Source organism: Tenrec ecaudatus, chromosome 6, assembly GCF_050624435.1.
Source record: "Tenrec ecaudatus isolate mTenEca1 chromosome 6, mTenEca1.hap1, whole genome shotgun sequence".
NCBI lineage: Eukaryota > Metazoa > Chordata > Mammalia > Afrosoricida > Tenrecidae > Tenrec > Tenrec ecaudatus.
Window position 1 is genome coordinate 136,058,853 of NC_134535.1, and position 25,856 is coordinate 136,084,708.

Here is a 25,856-nt window from a genome sequence, read left to right on the forward strand (position 1 = left end):
TGTCATTTTATCCCCAATTTGACACTTTTATTGCCTTTCATAAAAGGGTACTGTTGCCAAAGTTGGTGAAGTAATTAGATGGTGCCTGCCTATCAGATAAAATAGTTTCTGGGACCTCAAAGGCTAGGTGCCCAACCAAGTAGCCATCTAAATGAGATGTCAATTAAATCCACATGGAAGGAGCACTCCAACAACAGCCACCAAAGAATTGTAAATACTATAATCTGAAGTTGAAAGAGGAATGAGTGCCAGACCCTAAATTGTGAGAATTGATTTTGCAGAAGGCTATGGATGACTGTTGAGGCCCAAGATATATTTGTGGAAACCACCGGGGCAATAAGTCTCCCGTGATCTCTCTCTATCCATAACAGAGATGCACCCCTCTGATGCACACGGATCAGGTTTTTTAATATTTGCTGTATTTTTTTTATATTTGTCGGCTCATATTATGATTTATCTCAGATGTGTTATGTCATTGGGTGTTACCCTCCCGAAGTTGTGTTGTATATTTTTTCGGTATATAAAAGCCAGGATTGATGAACCTATAGGGACAGAAAGTAGAATGTTTCTGAGCAGGAGTACAATAATGGTGGTGGTGGGCAGGGGAAAGGGAAATAATATCAAGGAGTCCTATAGCAATTGCATAATATTGACTGATCCGATTGAATTGTGGAAGGATGTGATATCTGCATTAGTTTCCAGTTAGGCAGATGAATGAATGAATGAATGAATGAATGAATGTCAACACAGAGAGAAAAAGCTAAGGCAGAGTTGAAAGCAATGCAAACTTGGAATGTGTTTGCCACAGATCTTCTGATGTGTTTCATCAGGAGGTCTACCAGTAGAGGTCTTACTAGTGGGAAGGGTTTCAGGCAAATCTGTGACTGATCTCGGCTAATAGAGCATAGTGACCCCTAGAGATTAATACAGACTTAATAACAAGTTGGCAAACACCACAAATTTACTTCAGGCCAGGGGTTAAACAGACAAACAAAGGAACAAAATATAAGATTCTGGTGGGAAAATTTGAATCCATTTTGCTACATTATAATATCTAAAATTCAACAAAAAATTTGCCAGGTGAGTGTCAAGGTGAAATTGATACTGTCTCTGAGTGCCTCTAGATGTTGAATATAGTACACAAATACTTCACAGCAGCTATTAAAAACAGGTTCAAGGAACTAATGGAAATCATATTTTAGTAATTAAAGTTGTAATGACAAGACTCAATGAATAATATAAGATAGCTAGGTTTCATAACAGAAATGCAAAGCTGAAAATGTTTACCTGAAAAAAAAACTTTAATAGATTGATAACACACAGGAATCAGGGAATTTGATAATTAACAAAACTTCTCTCAAAAAAGGAGAAAAAAGGCTAAAGAACATGGCTCACAGATTAAGTCAGAAAGAAAATAAAATCACATGTTGTAACACAGGAAAAGTCTGGCATCCAAAGTCATAGGTCAGTAAGGCTTCTGTTAGAGTCGCGGGCACTTTTGTAGGTGTCGCCGAGAAATGCTTTGTTCATTCATATGAGTTCTACAACAGAAATGCAGAGGGGAAAGAAGACAAAATGTTAGGAGAAATAAAACCCAGTCAATAGAAGAAATAAAAAAATGCATGTACTCTTCAAATAAGTGCCTCCTCCTTTTTAGATATTCCTTCAAATATTTTATTTTTAATCTTAAAGTCTGTTATATCCAAAGCAATAACTCAGAACCCTGTAGACCAAAAAAAAACTTTACCTTTAAAAGTATAGTGTATTTACGTGCTTTGTCATAGAAGATGTGGAATGCCTAGAAGTCATGGGATCAAAAGCTAAACAGAGAGGCCGCTCCCTTGACTACTTGGATTTCCACCACTTACTCACTCTAGAACTGTCAGGAAAGACCTGTCTTTCCGTTCTTCTCCTCGGTAAGTCACACTTTCCCCCATTTCTGACAACTGGAATTACAGATGACTCTCATTGATACCTCGTTTCCAACCCATTGCCAATTAGTAAAATACTTCAGTTCTCAGTGCCTTTCACAAGATGCCTTTGGGTTAATCCATCAGGTCATGAGTCATGGTACCACTGACAGTTAGTTCACTTATGACAATGTTCTGTCTTTGGACGCTAGGATGCTTATGCTGTTATTTGAACATCTAATTATATTTCAGCTTTATAAAATTGGATGGAAATGTAAAAAGGAATTAACCAACATCAAGAAACTTTTATCAAATAAACATTATTAACAATGCAAATCTGATAATCTTAACATGGTCTTTACAAACTGAGATTTAATAAAAGCCCAGGAAAAATATGAAAAAGACACATCACTGAAATATTTTCATTCTATACAATTAACATTACATTTTTCTTGATAATTATAAAATGTTTATTTATGAGAAGGCACAGATGAGCATGAGATTAAAAATATGGTGTCTTCCAATTTCTCAAACCCTAATCCTACTCGCCAGAAGTATTGACTGTTACTGCCTTCATCACTGTGTTCAATGTGTGCAAAGTCACTTTTTATATAGAAACTATCCCAGATTTGGTAAATGATTTTTCTGCAATTCCCTTGTTTCACATGACAGTAAACCACGAAGAACTTCCAAAACAGGAACAGTACTCACTTTAATTGCCATTTATAGCCTCATAATTGTGAGATTTCTATAAGTTATCCAATGATCTCATTACTATGATCTCATGGTCAGAAATAACACCAAATGTGATACATGTTCTTGTCCACACACAGCGTGAGAGTATATATTGACCAAATTCCTAAAAGGGCAATAGGACATGCAAACTGTGCCACGCTACAAAGCGTTGCCTACCAACTAAGGCCATCACCAAGAAATGCGTGCCTCTTAAGCCATATTCTTGCCATCTCTGAATAACAGACATCTTTTTAATCTGATGGGCAAAAAATATATTCTTATTACAGTTTAACTTATCACTGCAACTAGACCCTCTCTTTTGATTAGGTATACCAATCTCTCTCTCGAAGAAACAGTCCCATCAATGGAAATAGAAGGTATAGATGTATAGGCTAAATTTACTTCTAGTTAAGAACATAAAGAGATAAAGAACTGTCATTTCCTAGAAAGGAGCCCAAAGGATTCAGAGAAGCAGCTGGTCAAACATTCCAAACCAGAGTTGCTGACCTCTTTCTCTGAATGTTTTCACGAACCCTCACTTGGTATGACCTACACTCTCTCTCCAACTGGAAGCTAGAAATACCTGGGAAATCCTTACCAAGTCCTAGGCTGGCGTAGAGGCCCCCACTATTTTATACCGCAAAGATCCTTGGGGTGGGGTGGGGTGGGGGAGTGAGTATCAACACCAAAAGCTTATTATTTTTCCCTTCCCCATTTAGGATTTATCCGTTCTTGAAGAATCCATGGGGTCAAGGTGAGATGTTCCTTCCCAATTTAACTGTCTATCTAAATCTAGAAAATACAGCAGCCGATGATAGGATTACAACCAAAAAGTGAAATGTAAACATGCAGGTTAGAAGAGCAAAGGGAGTGAAAACAATGAATAATAACTAACATTAAAAATTCTACTCAACTGATTATTTTCTATAGCCAAATACTCAATTTCCCAAATGAGAGAAACAGAGAAACGAATTCCATCGTCTTTCTGTAGCAGGACCGAGTTTGTTCCTGGTTTACTCCAAAATTCTGAGTCTTAACCACTAAACCGTGGAGACTTCCTCACTAAGGAGGCAGTGTGGAGCTTTACGTTACAGCAAGTTCAAAATCTTTTCGTTTTCTTACTTCTGTTTCTTCCCTTTTCTATTGTGGCCTCTTTCCCAGTCTTTTAAAAAATCATTTTCTTTGGGGCTAGTACAACTCTTATCACAATCCATACATATATCCACTGTGCCAAGAACATTTGCACATTTGTTGCCATCATCATTTTCAAAAACACTTGCCTTTTCCCTGAACCTTGGTGTCAGCTGCTCCTTTTATCCCCCTTCCTCCCCACTGCCCCCACCCTCATGAACCTTCATAATTTATAAATCATTATTAGTTTTTCATATCTTACACTGTCTTACGTCTCCCTTCACCCACTTTTCTGTTGTACATCCCTTAGGGAGGAGGTTATATGTAGAGTCTTATAATCCCCCCCCCCTTTCTCACCCACCCTTCCTCCACCCTCCTGCTATCCGCACTTTGATGCTCCTGAAGGGATCATCTGTCCTGGATTCCCTGTATTTCCAGTTCCTGTCTGTACTAGTGTACATTCTCTGGTCCAGCCATATTTGTAAGGTAGAATGGGGACCATGAGAGTGGGGTGGGGCGGAAGCATTTAAAAATAGAGGAAAGTTGTCTATTCCATCATTGCTGCACAGCACCCTGATTGGCTTGTGTCCTACCAAGGACTCACCTGTAAGGGGATGTTCCGTTGTCTACAGATGAGTCTTGGGTCCCCAATCTGTACACCCCCTCATTCAAAATGATTTGATTTTTTGTTCTTTGATGCTTGATACTTGATGCCTTCAACACCTCACGATCTTACAGGCTGGATGGATTCTTCCATGTGGACTTTGTTGCTTCTGAGCTAGATGGCCACTTGTTTACCTTCGAGCCTTTTTCTTACTTTACTATTTCTGATTTAACTTTCTGGCATCATGATCCCAGCTATTGCAGCCCCATGTGTGCAGAGTGGATCTGTAGGCTTTTCAAGGTCATGACTGTTCAGATGCAGATTGTCAAGTCTGTCCTCCAGGGTACCTAGCAGTGGACTCAAACCCCCAACCTCTGGGTTTGCATGCCTCAGGAATTCCTTTACTTATTCTACACTGCCCTTAAATGAAGCAAAGGCAGAGAAAGGGTAAAGTATTTGAAGTATTTGTCAACAGACTAAACTTAGACCAAGTAGTAAACCCCCAAACTGAACTCAGTGCCATAGTCGATACTGACTCAGCAACCCCTGTGTGTGTGTTTCTGAGAATGCAACAGGTGATGGGAGTAGAAATCCCAGCTTTCCTGCCAGACAGTTTTGCATGAAGAACAGAGTGCCTGGGTGGTGCAAGGTTAGCAGTTGGAATCCATCTCAGCACCAGGCAGGGTTTCCTTGGGTTGTATGCAGGGTCGGTAGGTCTAGAAATCAACTCTGTGGCACCTACCCATGATGAGGTCATTATTAGGAGCCTCCAGGCAAAACCTGGCACCTCTTTCAACACACTATAGAACGAGCTCACCGAGCTGTTCTACTACCATAATGCTAAACGTCTCCATCAATTTGAAGACATGTTATAAAAGCATATGACAGTAAAGGAAACAGAACATTGTCGATATTTGAATCAAAATCATCTTTGAAAAGAGGAAATGGGAAAGTATACTTAGAATGTGTAGGATTCAAATGACAAATGCACATATTATTAGTGAAGAGAGAGAATCGTGCTTGGGTGATTTGGGTGTCAGGTTTTAGGACCACCCAAGAAAAATAAGTTGCATGTCAGAGAATAATGACCAGATAACACGGTAACTCTTACCAAATCCACTGTTATCAAATAGATTCTCACTCAGAGAGACCCTGTAGCAGGTTTCTGAGATGAATATTTAAAGAGGGAAGATATCCTCACCTTTCTCCCTCAGAGCAGCTGGTGGATTTGAACCACCACCCTTGTGGTCAGCCAGCAAACAACAGACCCACAGCATCACCAAGTCTTTGCCCTCAACCCCGAACTGCTGTTATGAAAGGCGGAACCACACTAGACACAGCCATCAAGTCAATGCCAACTCACAGCTACCCACTGAAAAGGGGAGATTTTCCAAGACTGTAACACTAGGGCCTTAGAGAGCCCCGTCTGTCTCTCTCCGTTGGAGGTTTCCACTGCTGATCTTGCAGTTGGCAGCCCACAATGCAACCCCAGTGCCCACCAGGGCTCCTTTCTAAAAGACAGAGAGGGAGAAGAATGGACGAGGAAGACAGCATGAAATTCCCATGTCAGAGAAGGTTCAACTTAGTAAGGTATACTGTGCGAAATGATGAGGGTGGGTGGCTGAGCAGTGGGAGGAAACAGAGAGTCAATGGACTGCCTAGAAAAGCGGTTCTCAACCTGTAGGTAGTGACCCCTTTGTGGGTTGAATCATCATTTGGCAGGGGTCACCTGAGACCATCGGAAACCACATTACAATTTACATTACGGTTCCTAACAGTAGCAAAATTACTGCTACGAAGTAGCAACGGAATAATTTTATGGTTGGGGTGTCACTACAACACAAGGAACTGTATTAAAGGATCGTGGCATTAGGAAGGTTGAGAACCACTGACCTAGAGTGTTTGAGATCTAGTAAAAAGTCGAGTGAAGGAAGGGAGGAGTAGAAATATGAGCTAAGGCCTAATTATGTACAGAATGATTGGAACTTAATTTTACACTCAGTATTAATTTTGTTTTTAGGGAAGAAAAGGGTAAGTGTGCATCAAAGCCTCAACGTTGAGGCACTTGATTTGAAGAAGTCTCGAACTCTAGCTTTAGATATCAATATCAAGGCAGACCCTATTGTAAGTTAAACTTAAGTTATTTCTCTAATACCTCCTGTCTTAAAGCAAACTTATGCAGCTAAAAATGGTTTTCTTTTGTGCTTACGTATTAATGTAGAAGGAGTATAGAAGAAATTTCTTCCATAAGAAGGTGCCAATAGACCAGAGGGACTCCGCAGAATCCATCCCAGGAGAGTTGGTCATAGTGAAATTCAACGCCACTGGATCGCAGGAGGTGCATCATAAAGATAAGTAGGCACAGATCCACGCGGTTTTGAGGGGCTGGGGGCTTTTGGCTTACCTCAGTGGAAGCCGGCTGGGGCTCCACCCTAGCCCAGCTGCTGGTTCTGCCCAAACAGGGACCATTTGGAGCCTGTAGCAGGGCTTGATCTCAGCACAGCCACAGTTTTCCCCTACCTGCCTCAGGGCAGGGACAGGACACTTGTGGCTCCACTGGCAGGGATCGGGGTTCAGCTACATCGTTGCTTCTGTTCCCGTCTCTGCTCTATATTCCCACACAGCCTTGGAGGGCTGCTCAGGGGCTTTTTCAAGGCACAGCCACAGTCGCGCTGCGTGGTCTGAGCAGGGACTAAACCCAAACCCCCACAGCTCCAAAGGCAGGGATCAAGCTTCAGCTACACTGCGGCGTCTGTTAACAGCTCTGCTCTTTGTCCCCCCACTTCTCGGGGGGCTGCTCAGCAGCTTTCTTGCGACTCTTCTTGGGGCTGAGCTGCGGACTACTGCTGGGGCTTGGGGCAGGGAGTAAGCCCTTGCAGGTCCACAGGCAGGGAGTGGGACTCAGCAACATAGTTTCTTTTGCTTCCCTGGCTTCCCTGTACCCCTGCACAATCTAGTCTCACTTTCTGATTTTTCTCCCCCCCTTGTTCCTGCCCTGGTCTCTCACACTCCATTGCAGACTTACGGGACACTCCCATTGCCCTAGGGCATTTGCGCCTGGGTCACACCCAGCTAGGTGAGCTCCACCCTGCATAGATAGCCCAAGGCTAGGGTAAGGCCTGCTTGCTCTCCAGGGGATACTCCTCAGACTTCTCACCAGGGAGTTCCTGCCTGTGTACCTGGGGACCTAAGGCAGCTCAGCTAACACTTATCAATATTCAAACCAATAGCAGCAACTTTAGCCCAGCCTCTGCAACACTGGGGCGGGCAGGCAGTCGCCCTGCCATCTGGGGCACTCCCTTGATAAGGAATCCACAGGAAGATGAAGTGGTAGGTTAATCCCGTAGCAAAATCAGCTGTAGGAAGATCAAAGAAGCATTCCTATAAGTCTTCCAGAGAGAGACTAGAAAATGGCACCTGGTCCCTCAAAAACAACTCAACGCAAACAGCCATCACCCCCAACGACCTCAACGAAAAAACAGGAGAAACAAAAGACAAAGGCAGAAGATGTCCTGAACATAGCAACATACATAGAAGAAGCAGACATTGAGATGCCATACAAAGAAACTCTCAGAATGCTGTTTGGAGCCATGCAGGATATGAGGGAAACAATACAGAAAAAGGATGAAACGACAGAGGAGATAAAAGACATACACCAAAGGAAAATACAGGAGCTTAAGGAGGAGATAACGAAAAACAATAGAAGAATCATGTTCCTTGAGAATTGATTGGAGGAATCAGAGAACCGCATCAGTGTCTTGGAGGACAGCCAAGCAGACTTTAATAAATGTGAACAAAAATCTAATAAGAGCATCAGAGAAGCCGAAGAAAACCTAAGAGCTGTGTCTGATGGTATGAAGCGGAACAACATTAGATTTATTGGCCTACCGGAGGAAGACACAACAAAGAAGTCATCTGTAACAATAGCGAGAGAATTCTTGGAGGAAAACTTCCCCAGCCTAATGAATGAAAACCAAACAACCATCCAGGAGGCTGAAAGAACACCAGCACGACGGGACCCCAAGAAGAATTCACCAAGGCACATAATAGTTAAACTATCCAACTTTGAGGAAAAGGAGAAAATCATGAGAGCAGCTAGGGAAAAGCAAGCAATCACATATAAATGTTCGCACATAAGGATATGCTCAGACCTATCAGCAGAAACTATGAAAAAAAAGGAGAGAGTGGAGTAACATATTCCAAAAATTGAAAGAAAACAACGCAAATCCAAAAATACTCTACCCAGCCAAATTATCGATCAAGATCGATGGAGAAGTAAAAGTCTTCCCAGACAAGGAAAAACTCAAAAAATACGTTACAACAAACCCAGCCTTACAAAAGATCATCACCGACTCAGTATGGGCAGAAGAACAACACTCACCAAGCACAAATAAGAGACCAACACATAGAACAACCTCACCCAGAGCACAACAAAGAGAAAACAGACCCCAAGATAGCAATGGCTTAAGGATGGAAAGAAGTCAAGAATGATACACACACAAAACACACACTTATGAGAAAGGAAAGTAGGAAAACTCCCAACACAAAAGGTATAAAATGGCATCACAGAGTCCGCACATGGAGATAATAACCCTGAAAATCAATGGCCTGAACTCAGGCATTAAAAGACTGAGACTAGCAGAATGGCTTAGAAAACACAACCCATCAATTTGCTGCCTACAGGAGACACATCTCATGGCTACAGACAAAAATAGGCTGAGAATCAAAGGCTGGAGAAGGACCTGCCAAGCAAACAGCAATACAAAAAAAGCAGGGGTTGCAATCCTTATCTCAGATAAAATTGACCTCAAAGTGCAAACCATAAAAAGAGATAAGGAGGGACACTATATAATGCTCAAGGGAATCATAGACAATGAACCACTAAGCATTGTAAACATATATTCCCCGAATGAGAGACCAGCTCAATACGTCAACCAAACACTCCAAAAGATTAAGAAAGAAATCACAGACTCGACAATTTTAGTGGGTGACTTCAACACACCACCCACTGAGAAAGATAGATCACAGGGAAAGAAACTCAACAAGGAGACTAGAGAGCTAAACTCCACAATTAGACAAATTGACCTAATAGATATTTACTGAGCTTTTCATCCAAATATAAAAAAAATTCACATTCTTTTCAAGTCCCCATGGCACATATTTGAAGATAGACCACATGCTGGGGCATAAGGCAAATCTACATAAATTTAAGCACATTGAAATAATACAGACCTCTCTCTCTGACCACTGTGCCATAAGACTGGAAATCAACAAAAGACAAAGAAAATAAGAGCAAATAATTGGAGGATGAATAACTCTCTACTGCAAAAGGAGTGCATACTGGTGCAGATCAGAGACGAAATCAGGAAATTTCTAGAAACCAACGAAAATGAGCACACGACGTACCAAAACTTATGGGACACAGCAAAGGCAGTCATCAGAGGAAGGTTCATAGCAATACAAGCACACCTAAGAAAGGAAGAGAGACTCATGATGGATATGCTGACACAAAATTTACAAAAACTAGAGCAGAGTCAGCAGGACAACTCTACTAATAGCAAAAGAAAAGAAATTATAAAAATCAGGGCTGAGATTCAGGAGAGGGAAAATAAAAAAACTATGGAAAAAATTATTATCGCTAAAAGTTGGTTCTTTGAAAGGATAAACAGGATCGATAGACCATTGGCAAACCTAACCATAGAAAGGAGGGAACAAATCTCAATAGCAAGAATAAATGATGAAAGAGGGGTCATTACAACAGACCCTAATGAAATCAAAAGGATAGTTACACAATACTATGAAGGATTGTACTCCAATGAATTCAACAATTTGGAAGACATGGACAAATTCCTGGAAAAACAATCCCTCCCTAGACTATCCTCGGTGGACATCAAGAATCTCAACAGACCCATAGCAATAGAAGAAATAGAAAAGGTCATCAAGGGATTACCAACAAAAAAAATCCCCTGGACCAGATGGCTACACTGGAGAATTCTACCAAGCATTCAGGGAAGAACTAATACCAATCCTACACAAACTTTTCCAGAACATAGAAAAAGATGGCAAACTCCCAAACTCCTTCTATGAAGCTAGTATAACTCTGATATCCAAACCGGGCAAGGATCCCACAAGAATCGAGAACTACAGACCGATATCCCTAATGAACATTGATGCAAAAATCCTTAACAAAACACTAGCCAACAGAATACAAAAGTATATAAAACAAATAATTCACCATGACCAAGTGGGATTCATACCAGGGATGCAGGGATGGTTCAACATACGAAAGACCATTAGTATTATTCGACACATTGACATGAAAAAGTATAAGAATCACATAATAATATCAATAGACGCAGAAAAAGCATCCGACAACATCCAACACCAATTCCTGTTTAAGACACTAGCGAAGATAGGAATGGAAGGAAAGTTCCTCAAGACAATACAAGCTATATATGAAAAACCAACAGCCAAAGTGGTAGTCAATGGAGAAAAGACTAACACAATCCCACTGAAAAAGGGGACCAGACAAGGATGCCCTTTGTCTCCACTCCTATTTAATATTGTGCTGGAGGTTTTAGCTAACAGCATAAGGCAAAGAAGTGACATCAAAGGTATTCGTCTGGGGAAGGAAGAGGTGAAACTATCGTTATTTGCAGATGATATGATTTTATATATGAAAAATCCCAAAAGTTCTACAAGGGGAGTACTGGAAGCAATAGAGGAGTTTGGCAGAGTGGCAGGATACAAGATCAACAAACAGAAGTCCATCGGACTTTTATACACATCAGATAAAACCACAGAAGAAGAGATCAAAAAGGTGGTACCCTTCACAATAGCCAAACACAAATTGAAATATCTAGGGATACACCTGACTGAAAAAACAAAAGATCTATATAGGGAACACTATAGAACACTATTACAAGAAACCAAGAGCAACCTCAACAAATGGAAGAATATTCCATGCTCTTGGATTGGGAGACTTAATATAGTTAAGATGTCAGTTCTGCCAAAAGCACTATATAAGTTTAATGCTATCCCGATACAATTACCATCATCTTTCTTCAAAGAAATGGAAAAACTGATGACCAACTTCATATGGAGAGGGAAGAAGCCCAGAATTAGCAGAGAACTCCTCAAGAAGAAGGACACCATGGGAGGGCTTGCTTTACCTGACTTTGGCACATACTATGCAGCCACAGTTCTCAAAACTGCATGGTATTGGTACAATGACAGATACTCAGACCAATGGAAAAGAACTGAAAACCCAGAAATAAAAGCATCAGCATACACACAGCTGATCTTTGACAAGGGCCCCAAAAATATCAAATGGGAAGCAGATGCCCTCTTTAACAAGTGGTGCTGGAAAAGATGGATATCAACATGCAGAAAAATGAAGCAAGACCCTTATCTCACTCCATGCACAAGAATAAACTCAAGGTGGATCACGGACCTTGAAGTTAAACCCCAAACTATTAGGGTCATCAATGAGGGAATTGGGACCAACTTGAGAACTTTGGCGCAGGGAATACACAGGCTATCAGAAATAGGGAAGGACACAAACACAGAGGAGGCACAAATTGACAAATGGGATATACTGAAGATAAAACACTTGTGTACATCTAAAGAATTCACCAAGAGAGTAATAAGAGAGTCCACAGACTGGGAAAACATCTTTAGCAATGACACTTCAGACAAAGGCCTTATTACTAAAATTTACAATACTCTGCTAGATTCCAAAAAGAAAAAACCAATAGCCCACTTGAAAGGTAGGCAAAAGACTTGAACAGAAATTTTACAGGGACAGAAATCCGAATGGCCAACAAACACATGAGAAAATGTTCCCGATCTTTAGTCATAAGAGAACTGCAAATTAAAACAACAATGAGGTACCACCTGACACCCTCAAAGGTAGCCCAATTCAAAAAATCAGAAAGCAACAAGTGTTGGAGGGGCTGTGGGGAGACAGGAATTCTCATCCACTGCTGGTGGGACTGTAAGTACGTACAGCCACTATGGAAATCAATCTAGCGATACCTAAAACAGATGGAAATAGTTACCATATGACCCAGCAATCCCCCTACTGGGCATATACCCAGAAGAGGCAAGAAACAAACCAAGACCAGACATCTGTATTCTGCTGTGCATTGCAGCACAGTTCCCAATTGCAAGGAGTTGGAAGCAACCCAAATTTCCATCAACTGCCGATTGGATTAAAAAAACTGTGGTATATACATACAATGGATTACTATGCATCACTAAAAAGCAGTGATGAACGTATGAGGCACATAGAGGCATGGGAAAGAACTGGAGGAAATCATGCTAAGCGAGGTAAGCCAGGCACAAAAGGACAAGTACAACATGAGCCCGCTGAGGTAAGAATTAAAAAATTAAAAAAAAAAAAAAAGCAAAAGTGGCATAGGGGAAAAAGCTACTGTATACAAACATTTTTGGGGTGAAGACTGTGTAGTATGGCAGAGACCAGACCAAAACCAGGGATGCACATGGTAGACAATGGTGGAGGGGGGGGGGGAAGGAAAACAAAAGGGTGAATATAAGGAAGAAAAGGGTAGGGGGGGCATGGGGCACTAATCCACCCAAGGGGAGGGTATTGTTTATATCTCCACAGGGAAAGTGGGACCAGACTTCAACCCAGTGTCGCAAGGTGTGAATGAAATATCCCGGCGTGGAGTAGGGAACCAGTGGAGAGGTCTGGGAGGCTGGCCCCAGCACCATAAGTTAAGTGGATTCCTGTCCCTCCCCGAAAAGAATTTGTTCCAAAGGACGACATTGACTCTGCAGCTCCGGGAGATGGACATATCTGATCAGAGCAAACGGGAGCAGATGAAGGGGCAGGATGGGAGAGTGGAACACAGCCTGGCCCACCAGGCCGTGAGGATGATGTTCCTGAGTAGAGCAGCCAGTCCACAGAGAGAACAACATGGCTGGCCCCACTATAAGAAATGATGCCAATCAGTGACTAAGGGCGATACAGGGGACAGCACTGGAGACACAGTGTGGGAATGGCACCTGACCTGATCCCACCACACCGAGGCAAATCACTGGGAGAGTGCAGCCAACGATCCCTGAACTAACTACAAGCTTTTCTCTTGTGAAGTGTTTTGTTTTTGTTGTTTTGTTGTCTGGTTGTATACTGTTGCTTTGTTTTCCTCTGTCTTGTTTTCGTGCATGTTAGTGTCTCCACAAGTCTGTCTGAATAGGACAGGCTGGATGAACTATCTGGAGCAAAAACAACGGGACCGACAGTTCCGGGGGGACTTGGGGTGGGGGGAGTAAGGAAGTGGTGTTAACAAACACAGGGACAAGGGAACAACATGGGACCCAAAGTGGTAGAGAGCGGGGAGTGGCACGCCTGGTGAGAAATGATCAAGAGTAAGCTTGCTTAGAGAAGAGGTATACTGTAGCCCAGGTGGGGATGGAGCATGGTAGTAGGGCATGAGGAAAGGCAAGGGAGATGGAGGAAAGAGCTAGGAGTCAAAGGGCATTTATGGAGGTCTAGACAAAGACATGTACATGCAAATATATATAGAAGGATGGGGAAATAGATCTATGTGTCTATATTTATAGGTTAAGTATTAAGGTGGCGGAAGGACCTTGGGCCTCTACTAAAACACTCTCTCAATGCATGAATACTTTCTTTTATTAAATTGGAACTCTATGATGCTCACTCTCCCGACACAACTGCTGGAGCCAAAGTGGGTGAACAAGTAAATGTGGTGAAGGAAGCTGATGGTGCCCGGCTATCAAAAGAGATAGTGACTGGGGTCTTAAAGGCTTGAAGATAAACAAGCGGCCATCAAGCTCAGAAGCAACAAAGTCCACATGGAAGAACACACCAGCCTGTGTGACGAGTGGTCCCGAAGGAATCAGTTATCAGGCATCAAAGAACAAAAAATCATATCATTGACTGCACACCTCCATGATAGGATCGCTGAAGACAAATGGGTGCATAAGCAAATGTGGTGAAGAAAGCTGATGGTGCCCGGCTATCAAAAGAGATAGTGTCTGGGGTCTTAAAGGCTTGAAGGTGAGCAAGCGGCCATCTAGTTCAGAAGCAAAAAAGCCCACATGGAAGAAGCACACCGGCCAGTGCGATCACGAGGTGCCAAAGGGACCAGGTATAAGGCATCATGCAAAAAAAAAAAAAAAAAGATATATGTGTGTATATGTATATATATGTGTGTGTGTATGCATGTATATGTGTGTGTGTGTGTGTGTGTGTGTATATACCACATTGAATGAAGGGGGAAGTGCAGAGTGGAGACCCAAAGCCCAAGTGTTGGCCAATGGAGATCCCCTCATGGAGGGGTTTAGGAGAGGAGATGGGTTAATTAGGGTGCGAGGTAGTACCGATGAAGAACACAGCTTTCCCCCAGATCCTGGATGCTTCCTCCCCCCAACTACCATGATCCGAATTCTACCTTGCAGGGCTGGATAGGGTAGAGGTTGCACACTGGTACATATGAGGTCTGGAGGCACAGGGAATCCAGGGTGGATGGTACCTTCAGGATCAAGGGTGTGAGGGGCGATGCTGGGAGAGTGGAGGGTGAGTGGGTTGGAAAGGGGGAACTGATTACAAGGATCCACATGCGACCTCCTCCCTGGGGGAGGGACGGCGGAGAAGGGGCGAAAGGGAGACTCCGGATAGGGCAAGATATGACAAAATAACGATGTATAAATTACCAAGGGCACATGAGGGAGGGAGGAGAGGGGAGGGAGGGGGAAAAAAAGAGGACCTGATGCAAAGGGCTTAAGTGGAGAGCAAATGCTTTAAGAATGATTGGGGCAGGGAATGTATGGATGTGCTTTATACAATTGATGTATGTATATGTATGGATTGTGATAAGAGTTGTATGAGTCCCTAATAAAATGTAAAAAAAGAAAAGAGGAGAAAAAAAAAAGAAAATGATTAGGGCAAAGAATGTACAGATGTGCTTTATACAATTGATGTATGTATATGTATGGACTGTGATAAGAGTTCTATGAGCCCCTAATAAATTATTTTAAAAAAAGAAGGTGCCAATATGTAGTCATCATTTATAGCATATTTTAGAAATAAGAACTCACTTGGGAATTGGTTAAATAGAAAAGTAAATGCAAACATATTTTCAATTTATCTTCATTTTAGGTAATTAAGGAAGAATGTTGCTTAATCTACTCTGATTAACATTCAAATATTGATATATATCATTTTAGAAGAGTGAAGCCTGATCTTACTGATATAAAAATTAAATAGTTTTCATGGTTGAAAAGCTACATCGGCTTTTTGTACTTTATAAAATTGTCCTTAAAACTAGAATGAACTTTCCATTCTGTATTTTTAGAAATTTAATTACCTGTAAAAAATTTTTAGAATTAAAAATATTTTTGAAAATAAAATTAAGATTTTTCAGAAGAATCTTATGTACACAACTGCAGAATGTAGCAATGTCCTGGTGTCACGTGAAAATCTGATTGATAAAAAATGTAGTGAAGTTATTAGGAAATATGTATTGTGCATGTAACACTTCATTCATGTGTACATAAAGATTCCAGGAAAACTTTCATGAAGAAAGGATAAGCAGAAGTTAGTATTTCCATGAAGAAAGGAGAAGCAGAAATCTAGTTGGTTTGCTTTATGACTCTCTGGAATTAGAAACCAATATATTCAGGGACTTGAAAAGCACCACTAGCTTCTCACTTCATTTTACCCCAAACTTCATAAAGCCCCGAGTTGTGTACAACGAGGAGATCCCAAAAGATCGTGAAAAAGGATGTCTGTCTCTATTACCCTTCTCTTTGAAAGCTGGCCTGGAAGCCTTAACACATGCTCGCAGGCAACGCAAAGACAAAAGGTATTTCATTGGCAAAGAAGTAAAACTTTACTTGTGATTGATATGATTACATACATTAAAACTCCCAGACTTCTTCAGAAAGAAATTGTTGGACCGAATTGTCACAATTCAACACAGCTACAGGGTCAGCCTGTGTGCTCATGGGCTGTCGATGGGATCAGGTATCAGGCATCAAAGACCCAGAAGAAAAAATCATATCAATGTGAACGATGGTGAGTACGAAGTGGAGACCCAAAGCCCATCTGGAGACAATTGGACATCCTCTTACAGAAGGGTCACAAGGAAGAGATGAGCCAGTCAGGGTGCAGTATAACACCGATGAAACATACAACTTTCCTCTACTTCTTTAAGCTTCCCCCGCCCCATCCCCTACTCTCATGATCCCAATTCTCCCTTACAATTGCAGGTAGAGCAGAGCATGTACACGGGTACAAATAAGAGCTAAAACACAGGGAAGTCAGGACAGATAAAGTCCTCAGGACCAACAACGAGTGTAGCGATACCAGGAGGGTACGGGGAAGGTGGGGGGAGAAAGGAGGAACCGATCACAACGATCTATATAGAACCCCCTCCTTGAGGGCTGGACAACTGAAAAGTGGGTGAAGGGAGACATCAGTCAGTGTAAGACATGAAAAAATAATAACAATTTATAAATTACCAAGGATTAGTGAGGGAGGGAGGGGGGAAAAGTGAGGAGCTGATACGTTGGCTCAAGTAGAAAGAAAATGTTTTGAAAATGATGATGGTAACAAGTGTGCAAATGTGCTTGACACAACATATGTATGTATGTATGTATGTATGTATGATGAGAAGAGCTGCATGAGTCATCAGTAAAATGATTAAACAAAAGTGACAGAATCAGCCCAGGAAAATCAGCTGGATCCCTTCCTATGACACAGAGCGGTGAGAGGACCAGGGCGACGCAGACCCATGTAGATCATCTCACGATCCAGGATGGATGGCAAGGTGGTAGTTTCAGCCTCAGTGCCCAGCAGTGGGAGAAGGGATACGTAACCATGCAGCGTGCTGCAGTGTTCGCAACAGCAAGGAATCTGAGCCACACCGCACAGCACAAATGGGCCTGGAGGCCATTCTGCTGAGTGAAATTCCTCGAGCACAGAAGGACAAACATGACAGGAGGCAGGCTAATTAGAGACCACTTTTTACAACTAACATAATAACTCCCCACAACACTGCCTCAGTTAATACGGTTTCATGAAGCTCCTTTAACACCAAAAACCAAGGTTCTATTTCTTTTATTTCGCATATGAAACGTAGTGATTTATTCAACTCCCTAATTTGACATTGGAGAAATACAGACTCAGAGAGACTGTCGGGCTTCTCAGAGGTCACCCAGCCAATTAGCAGTAGATCTTTCCTCTAGTTAAGCCGCCCTTCTACTATGCTCGCTGTTTCCTCTTGTTTGGGGAAATGGAGATTGGTAAAGGAAATTTAAGAGAAACGAACCCATAAAACGTGTTCTGTAGCTCAGTGATGTACAGGTATGAGATGTGAAAGAGTTGCTATAACCGTCCTATATATACTAAAGTTACTGAATAAAAATAAATGAACACAACCTATTAGCATAGCTTCTGCTACTGGCCATGAACACACCACATGTCAGTTGCGACTGGACACATACTGTATGAGCTTCCATGTATGAAACAAGCCCATAGACAGACGCCACAGCTGAAATTCAGAATAAACTTGATGATGGAAACCGGCAGTCTATTTCTATTTCTTGCTGGGGAACAAATATGACCCAAACAATGTTCTACCTTGAGGTTTTATTTTTATCTTTGATACATTTATATAACAATATTTAGAGAAATAATTATTGGATTAATTAAATGGACATTGGAGGAATTGAATGGACACTGGAGGAATAGCAACATGACTAAGATGAATGGAGAAAAATTCTGAAATTGACAGTGCACTAAAATCCAGAGTAAAATTAATCTTGTGATTTGAAGCACATGAAAACCATTTACTGAGTCGTCTGTGCCATGCATTGTCTTGGGTACTGGCTGTACACACAGGTACTAATAAAGCTTTGGTAAAACAGTATCAGTTATATAGTTTATAATGCTTATATGATTTATAAAGCTGTCTGAGATAAAAATTTTAAGTTCAAACTCAGAGGAAGGACTCATACTGAGAAGAGAATTTTATGTGCTGTAAAATCTCACGATATTCTTGCTCAGGTTAATTTCAACTGCTGTAATTATAACAACATATCCTTGAATGAGGAACCAATGAAAATGGACAATCCCTTCTAACACAGAGGATACACTATTTCACTAGGGAACCAGAATGTGAAATCTGAAACCAAAAATGAGCAAAATGCATATGAAGTCGTCTATTTAGCATTCAGACATTATCAGCTGACTCACTAATTGACAAGGAGTCACTGCTGGCCCATCGCCACCCTAGGGGACAAGGCAGAACTGCCCCTGTGTGTTCTCAAGACTGAGCCTCCTTATGAGACTAGAAAGCTTTGTCATTCTCCCAACATTATCAGCTGGCGAGGCAATTGTAAAAGATGAACTACATGCTGAAAGGTTACTTGCATGGCCAAAGGAAGCGACCTCCAACCACGAGTTCACCTGAAACAGTGATACAATTCTTTTCCTCCAGGGAAGAGAGACCCAGCTTCTTAAAGAGAGCCACAGCAACAGAAACCAGCGTGAAACGTAGGTTTCTTTCCTGCATGGCTACGCAGGACATTAGCTGAACATGTACAGAGCAAATAAACAAGTGATTATTTCGCCATATTAACAGCCAGATTAATATATAAGAAATCGGCACCTTACAGTATAATATAACAAACCTTACCCAAGTGGTCATCTGTGCTGTCATCCGCATCCTGGTGCCTACTTGCGGGAGGAACTCCAATGTAAATTGCTATGAGGTATAGAACTAGTTGGAGCAGTTCCAAGGAAAGATGCCTCTCGGGCTTGCTGCATCACAAGGCTGTTGAACAAGGTCTGGTTCTGCTGCTTTTCCAGGGCTAGATTTGCACTGACCTCAGAGAGCCTCTCAGTGTTTCTGTGAAGATGACAAAAAGCAAACGGCTCTTACTCCACTTCTTTGTTCCCAAATGATTCTTCAGTCAAGCTCATTAAGTTAAACGTTGCTATAATGGAGAAACTATACGGAAAGGTGCTTTTTTTTTCTTCCTAAAACGCCCTCTGGTGGTAATAAAAGTATGAACAATTTCACAAGGCCAGTATGAGATGTGCCCTTGGGATAGAAATTGTGCTGTTGGGCTTTCTACTCCCTTAAACATTTCCAGCTTCTGAAACCCACAGGGAGTCGCCATGAGTCCCTGTGGCAGTGAGTTTGGTTTTCCGTTTGTTGTCAGGAAGAAACCCTGGGGGGAAAAGTGGTTGAAATGCTCAGCTGATGGCTGACAGAGTGACTGTGGGCACCCCAGCTGCTCCACAGGACAAAAATGTGGTGGCCTGAGTCAAGGAGAGCCTTGGGCCATATGGGCCAGCCCGGGCCGGAATACCTTTTCCCAGTGGGCTCCCAGGGAGGGAGTGGATTATGGTTCAGTTTGGCTTGAGGTTTGGTGCTGGTGAGTCCCTGCTGACTCAGAGTGGCTCCCAGTGACCGAGTCGAATGGCCCCAGGGTGCTTTCTTGGTTGTGATCTCTAGGTAAGGTAAGCAGAGTGCCAAATCTTTCTCCGGTGGAGCGGCTGGGTGGACTCAAACTGTCAACCTGTTCCTAAGAAGCTCAGTGCCCAACTGCTTGCACCACCAGGCCTCAGCTTCTAAAACATAGTTCGCTCTGTTAATGTTTCTACTTCAGGGAATGCTGAAATGCAATTCTATAATGTAAAGTGTGTATACATTAGAAAGCTCCAGCAACCACTGTAAACTAGTAGTACATCAGGCTTTCAAGAAGATCATAATATAGACAATGATAATAATAAAGCCAAACAAAGCCCAAACAGGAAAGAGATGTAAGCTGGCTGACAGGAGACTATATTGGAATTGAAGAGGGCCCGTTCTTTTCTATTGCCAAATGTTTCTTTAGTCATTGGAAAGATAAACTGATTTTGCTGATGCTGTTTCCCACATTATACTGCCCACTTTGCACTTCTTAAATCACAAAACCGGCTCACTAAACCTTAGGTTTCAGAAGTCTGTCAATGAGTTCAATTTAGTATCGGTGGTTCTCTTTTGACTTACTTGTCTAGTTTTTTTGAGAACTCTTTCTTCACTTCTAATTCTTGAAGGTAGAGTTGTTTGTATTTCTCTGCTTCTGTTCTTTGTGAATAGAGTTGCGAAGAGAATTCATGCTCCAGCACCTTCATTCTCTGTTCCATCTCCCTTCTCAGTGAAGCAGTTTGTTCCTCCCATAAGTGTTCTCTATGACCCTGGGATTGTGCTTGACGCTACAACCACTCAAAGGGATGTATTTAAAAATAATCATCAGGCATTTTTATCTTTAGTTCTTCTCAGTGAACCTGAGAGCAACTTTAAATAAATCAGAAGTACATTTTTTAAAGTTGAATTTAAAAATCATCAATGTCAGCTGCCACATAGGAATTATAAACCACACTATCATTGTCAAGCTATTGCTTATGTGGTTATGTCTTTGAAAGCATAATAATTCATTTAAACTTAAAAATATAATACAGTAAGTCTAAAGCAATGTACAGATCATTTGTAACATCGTAACTTTCTTTTGGTTAGCCTCTTAGGCGTCTTCTGTATGGTAACTAGATTTAATCATCAAGGGATTTTGTAAAGAGCATCATTATCCTCTAAGAGCAACTCAGTAACAATCATGATGGCGCTGACATATTATAGAGAGCAGCAAATGCCACCATCTTTCTAATAATCTACAAACAAATGACTGAACCGAAGTAAAGGAAAGACATGCAATGTCATAATCTGACATGTAACTTTCAACTCCATGAGTGAAAGCACAGAACAGATCAAAGAGTTCGAGTTTACCTGTAAACTCATTTTGACTTGTTGGAGTTCATAGACTACTTCCTCTGTTTGTTCCTCAACTCTCCATGTAAACTGGTCCACTTGGCCAAGCTTGCTCTGGTTTTGGTCTAATTCCCTTTGGAGCTGGACCACCTTTTGTTCCAACTTCCCTTTTTTCTTCTCCAGTTTTTCACACTTCTGCTGTGCATCTTTCATAGCTGACAACTCCTGCTGAAGGGCTTGTATTTTGTATTTCCAAAGATTGCCATTTTGAATAAACAGTATCCCATTTGCCTGTAAGTGGGTCAATCTGCACGAAATAAAATAATATGGTTTGGTAATAAAGGAAGTTAGCTGAGAATTGTCAAAGTTGGTACTGATAAACAAGTTTAAAATGAATTCACTGCAAGAAGCATTCTCTGTGCTACAGCAGATTCTCAGAAGGTGATGACTTTTTCTCAGTCTCAAACATCACTGCCATTGAATCAATGCAGACTCGCAGTGACTGCCTGTGGGTTTTCTGAGACTGTGACTGTTCATGGGAAGGGAAAGCCCATTCTTTCCCACGGAGCTGCTGGTGGTTTCCAGCTGCAGCCAGGAGGTTCACAGTCGAACTCTGAACCAACCAAGAAGACAATGAAAAGACACAAAGAGCACAACACATGTTTCCTGTGATTAGTTGTGCCCTGGATCCTAGTTTTCGATGATGTGTCCTAAGCTGTCCCTCCTCCAAGGGGTCACCGGTGAGTGAAGGAGAAAGCAACCTGTCCACAAACGCGCCAGCCACTCACACCCATTCACATGTGGAAGACAAGGGCTGGCTTCGCTGCTCCTGAGCATGTCTATGTTCCCTCTGAGACACTTCGTGTTCAAGTGGCTTGTGTCACAAAAGAAGTAATTGCTAATGACCCTGAAGAAGAGGGTGCTGTGCCTATCCCAAATCAAGCAAACAAATCAGAAACACATGGGAGGGGCTTGAGGTTCAGGAGGCAGGTAGAACCTGAAAGCCCATAGGAAGGGCACCCCAGAGAACCAATGGGCTCAGAGAGAGGGGCCTGGTGGCCCAAGAGGGGTCTGACTGTCAGGATGTAAAGACAAGTAAATAAACAATATATTAAAATCTGGAAGAAAGGACACTTGCTTACTAGCAGCTGAAAGTAGAATATTAGTGGCTCTGGAGAAGCTAATGAAACATTGGTCAATAGAAAAGAACGGGGTCTTCCTCAATTCCAATATCGTCTCCTTTGGTTATTTATAGGTTCTCTCCATGTTAAAATGAAGGAACAACATCTGACTCCCATCAGTCCACAGGCTGTCAGGAAAATATGCCCCAAAGCCAAGGATGACTCTGTAAAACCCTTGGTTAAAACCTTGGAAAGATTTAAGATGGCATCTCAACTTCATGAGGGAGTTTACTGAAGTGAGAACCTTTAAGAGTTTTGTCTTAGGCAGATTCACAGGAAGCCCAACGTGGTGAAGAAGGGCTCTGTTTCTGAAGGGATCTCTTTCTTGGCGTACGTGAATTGAATGATCATAATTATGCAAAGGAACATACACAAGTCTCACATGCTTAATGAGCTAAAACAAATAAAACGCATAATAGCAAGGGGAAGAAATATCAGAGGACTGGAGGATAGCGATGGATTTCCTGGGTGCTATTCCGCACCCTGGATTTATTTTTCTTCCGAGAAGGAAGGGGCCCTTCCGAGAAGGATTGTCCAATGATCTGGCAGGTGGGTTTTGGGTCGACACTACATCCCCACCCAATCACATAGATTTCCTTGCTAGTTTTTGAACTTCTGATGCCTTTCCTGCCGACACCTTATCTCTGGCCTCTTAAAACTTTATCCACTGACTCCTGCACCAGTCATAAAACATTAGTCTTGCTTCCAGATTATGTTTTATCAGATGAATAGGCAAGCTCACTGAACTGGTGAGATTGAGAAAGATAGGAAAGTACATTAAGAATTTATCTATCCTGCGTGATACAACTGATGTATGGAATGTTGTAAGAGTTGTAAGAGGCTCCAATAAAAGATTTATATATCCATATTCTAAGCACCACATCACCTACCGTTTTAAATCTGCACATACCTATGTGTCTATGTCTATGTCAGCGATTATTCAAGTTCATAAGTCGCTGTACGTGACCAGATTTTTTTTTCACAGAATACCGTAGTTTTGGAAGTAGACTTAATACAGGAGCCAGAATGGCTGAGTGTAAATCCCAACTCCACTATTTACTAGTCCTGTGCCCTGGAGCAAATTCTGAAACATCTATACAGTCCCTATGTCTGTACAAGGAAGATAAAAATAGTATCGACTTCTTAGGGATGCTGGGAGAATGACATTAGGGCATATAGGTTACGTCGTTATAAGAGTATCTGGCACACAGTGCACGTTGTGAGGGATTGCTTCTAGCGTTATCATTGTGACTGGCCTTTGTGTTTAGTCAAATTTGTTCTTTCAATCTGGTGGTCTTCCAACAGAAATGGTGCCTAGAAAGTTACAGTGTGTCTTTTATATATCATTAATAGGGGCATTAAAAAGGGGTGGGTGTGAAGGCTAGTACTCGATAAACCTTTCTCCAATCTCACTAAGACTAGAATCTCTTTTCTTTTCATCTTACTTTCCCTTTAGACCACGCAAAGGGGATGATCCCAGACTATCAGGCACTACAACTATTACCTCCAGCATGAAGCAGTACATAATGTAGATGCCTGTCCGAATTGAGCTCAAGGCATTAGGCCCTGAACGTATGGGAGTCTATTGCTGAGATATGGTTAGCATGCTCCTTAGAGACAAGGATGTTGAGCCATCATGGTGCACACTCTGGATGTGCTGTCAGGAGAGACCAATCCCTGGAGAAGGGCATCCCCTCTGGTAAAGTAGAGGGGCAGCAAAAATGGAAAGGTCCTCAAGGAGATGGACCGACACAGTGGCGGCACAATGGGCTCAATATTGTGAGTATTGTGAGGCTGGCACAGGATTGGGCAGTGTCTTCTTGTTTGTGAGCAGGGTTTCTATGGGCCAGAAGGGACACAAAGACACCTAACAATGACAACAACAACATTGCTGAAATAAGGTTCATGAATACACTCCTGCTCAGCAAGTGTTTATGTTGAGCCAGCACATTGAGGAGGGAAGGCTATTTGGTAGGGCACTTCAGAAAGCCAGGGCCCAACATTTTATAATGAGTAAAGTGCTGTTATACATCTGTAAATCCCAGTCCTGGCAGCTTGATGAAGAAAGGCCAATTTAGATTTTTATTTTTAACAGTGTGGGAAAACAAAAGAACAAGCAAACAATGAGCATATGATTATATAATTTTCCACTATTCGTTTTAAAGGCTTTCAATTTTCATTAGATTGCATTCAAAATTTAAAAAACTTATTCATATTGGTGTTTCAGGGAAACTCTCTGGTGTGGTAAAAGTGCTGAGTATCATCCTAACTTTGTTAAACAATAGTATTTTCAGTTTATACCATGTACAGGTGCCATAGATATCAGCTACTATTTCCTCTGGGAGTAAAAATATCATTTAAGTGACTAATCTCCCAGGGGGAAAACAGTACAAACAATCATAGAAATAATGAAGCTCCTTTGTCCTGCACTGACTGGATGGCAAGTGCTGACAAAGGGAAAGTCAATGAAAGAGCAGTTAGGGGAAGCTTCCTGTAGATGGAGGTAGTGAGCTACCTGGGGATGGATGCAGATTAGGCTGCGTGAAAAGAAACTGAAAAGACAGAAAGGACAGCTTGAGAGAAGGCACCAAAACAAAGAAAAAACACCACATGACAAACTTAAGCCATCACGTTGAAGCCAAGTCATCGTGAGCTGACAGGACAAGGTACAACTGCGCCTGTGCGTTTCTGAAACTACAACGCTGTATAGGAGTAGAAAACCTTGTTTTTCTCCTGCAGAGGGCCTGCTGATTTCCAACCACTGACCTTTTGATTAGCAGGCCAGCAGGGAACGAGTCCTCCACTCAAGGTAGACACAGACATGGCAAAGTAAGCACAAACAGTGCAGCATGCAATCCAATGACAAGAAAACATGCCCAAACAAGACGTATACACAAACGGGCGTTGCAGTAGTATTCATGATAAATATGTACAAAATGTGGTATGCCCATAAAATGTTCTATTACTTAACGAGAAATGAAATCGGATAACATTGATGAGCCTTGAAAACACTGTGTGACTTTGAAGAAGCCAATCCCAAAGACTCTGTATTATCTGGACTGCAAATCTCACAAAAAGTAGACTGGGGGGAGGCCATGGGAGCAAGGCATGCAATGAGCTACATCCTACGTGGGAGGGAGGGCTTTCTTTTGGGATGGATGACAAATTTGCAAAGCATAAAATGTCAACAGAAAGCTCAAAATTAAATGGCTATATGAGTTGTACTGGTTTGGAAAATTCTAGACTGTACAACAATTTCTCTTTTTTTCATTGCAATTTAACTTTCACTTGCGAGTACCTCACATAGTCAATCCTCTGCTGAAATCCTTCCAACAGGGGCCTAGCCCATTCAGTATGACCATCATTACAATAGCCTTCAAAGGCTCTGTGGACTTCAGCCTCTACTTCACACCCTGGACTCGGCTCTTACAACCCTCATCCCACCATGCCATTCCCAACGGCTAATATTACTGTGAAGAGGGAACCAAGC

At 41.9% G+C, this 25,856-nt stretch overlaps 1 long non-coding RNA gene across 1 annotated transcript; it reads right to left on the bottom strand.

The window, feature by feature from the left end:
* Positions 1-1,385: 1,385 nt before the first annotated feature.
* LOC142451272 (uncharacterized) lies at positions 1,386-20,760 on the bottom strand. The gene is made up of 3 exons (XR_012784977.1): positions 20,433-20,760; positions 19,071-19,283; positions 1,386-1,541 (listed from the first exon to the last, which is right to left on the bottom strand). It is a non-coding gene; the product is annotated as an uncharacterized LOC142451272 (long non-coding RNA).
* Positions 20,761-25,856: the final 5,096 nt, after the last annotated feature.